Here is a 1949-nt window from a genome sequence, read left to right as displayed (position 1 = left end):
TGAAATTGAAATTAAAAATATATATATATATAATAATGATGATGATTTAATTTGAATTAAATTTTTATCTCGATCTCTCGGGATGAGGATAAGAATGAGAGATGATCTATGAGAATAAAAAGCAGGCGATCAGTTTAAAAAGAGGCATAATATAATAAATTTTTTAAAAAATAAACATTATTAAAAGAAAATTTCAAATTTTAAAATATTAAATTATTAGATTTGATCGTTGTTGTGATTTGATTTGGGAGGGTTGGATGAGAAGATAAATCCCACATTAGAAAAAATTAAAAATTTGAATATTTGTTTGGGTTTTATTCTCATCACTTCATGATTTGGAGGAGGGGTTGGTTGAAAAAAGATATGCCATATTGTTTTAAAAGGGAGGAGGGGAAAAATTAAAAAGGAAAAATTAAAGAGGAAAAACTGAAAGGGAAAGAAAGAAAGAGAAGGTTTTCTTCTAGTCCCCATACTATATATATATAATATATAGAGAAAAGGATTCCCATCGATTCTGCCGTATCTCTAGATCACCAGCTCATGCCGTCATTTTTCGTCCATCAGTTGCTGCTGCTAAATAGTCGTTCTCATCGTCATCATTTCGCCGTTGTTACTGCTCGTACTGCTATGCTTGAGTGGGTCGAAATAATGCCGCCAAGCATGCCGTCCGCTCATAACTGATGCTCGCCTCTGCTCATCGCTGCCGGGGCATGCTTGAACGGCTGAAATAATGCCGCCAAGCATGCCGTTTGCTGCTCGCCGCTGCTGCTTACCATTGATGCTGCTATCTTTGCGTGCTATGGTTTGCTGATGTCACTACTAATCTTGCGATGTTGCTACTTGCCATTGTTGCCCTACATTTGCTTCTATGTGAGATGGAAGAGGAGGTATCGGGTTCTCCGATGATCTTGTTGATCTCTTCATGGCTGTGAGCTCACTTATGGCGTCGCCAACAATGAGAAAGCTTGGATCTTGTTCATCTCCTCTACACCGGGAGCGCTTTGATCAATAACCTTTTACCATAACTCAAACTCTAAGCGGCGTGGTCTCCATTGCGGCGTCATCCGCGACAGAATGCATGGTCTCTTGATAGCGAGGGCTTTGAACAACATCGCATTTCGGGAACCTCGGGTTCATCACACCAAGCCTTAGGGGACTGAACCATTTGACCTCCACCACCGTATGCGGGAGTGACATGTTGCACGAGATTCCCAAGGCGACAACTCCGATCTCCGAAAGCTCGCCGTGAACCTGATCCTTTTTCCCCGCCTTCACTTCTCCATGATCGGCTTCCTCCCGTTGATATCCCGTGGATCCGCAGATGCTGATTACCCTCACCTGTCTTTGAGCTCACTCAGCGGATGTGGGGACGCTAAGAACATGATGCGCATGCCATCGATCCTAGGCACGTCCGTTATCTGATAGTCTTTGCCAAGGTCCGTGGCGAGATGAATACCAAGGAAGTGAACAAGCAGATGATCAACGTGTAGAACAAGAGCTTGCCCTACTCGTTGAGTGGATACCCAACAATGTGAAGTCTCATCGTATGTGATATCCTACAAGCGAGGGGCTAAAGATGACAGCAACCTTTATCAGATACTCCACTTCGATTCAGAAAAATGTTCAGGATGAGCGGGCAATTCACGGCTATGTTCAAGAAGAAAGCCTTTTTGCACTAATACATGCAGTGAATGAATGGATACCGGACGCAGCCGCTAATGAGGAATTAGAATTATAAAGAAGAAGAAGTGGAGGACCAAGAGGGTGTGAAGTGAGCTAGCTTCTCGTTTCAAGAATACCGCCAAGGATCATCGATTAGCGGCTATTAGTCCTTCCACATATTCTCGATCCCGACCGCCAAGCCTCAACATGCGCCAAGTCTTTGGTCTCGATTCAAAAAGCAATAAAGAGAAAGAAATCTTGAAAACCCGAAACTAGTTCCCTTCGCC

At 42.9% G+C, this 1949-nt stretch overlaps 1 pseudogene; it reads left to right on the top strand.

The window, feature by feature from the left end:
* Positions 1 to 830: 830 nt before the first annotated feature.
* Positions 831 to 1679, top strand: LOC120257216 (annotated as a pseudogene).
* Positions 1680 to 1949: the final 270 nt, after the last annotated feature.

The sequence above is a fragment of the Dioscorea cayenensis genome, unplaced genomic scaffold, assembly GCF_009730915.1.
Source record: "Dioscorea cayenensis subsp. rotundata cultivar TDr96_F1 unplaced genomic scaffold, TDr96_F1_v2_PseudoChromosome.rev07_lg8_w22 25.fasta BLBR01001951.1, whole genome shotgun sequence".
In the NCBI taxonomy this organism is placed as follows: domain Eukaryota; kingdom Viridiplantae; phylum Streptophyta; class Magnoliopsida; order Dioscoreales; family Dioscoreaceae; genus Dioscorea; species Dioscorea cayenensis.
The sequence above is the reverse complement of the archived record's forward strand: the minus strand, read 5'-3'. Positions and strand labels throughout refer to the sequence as shown.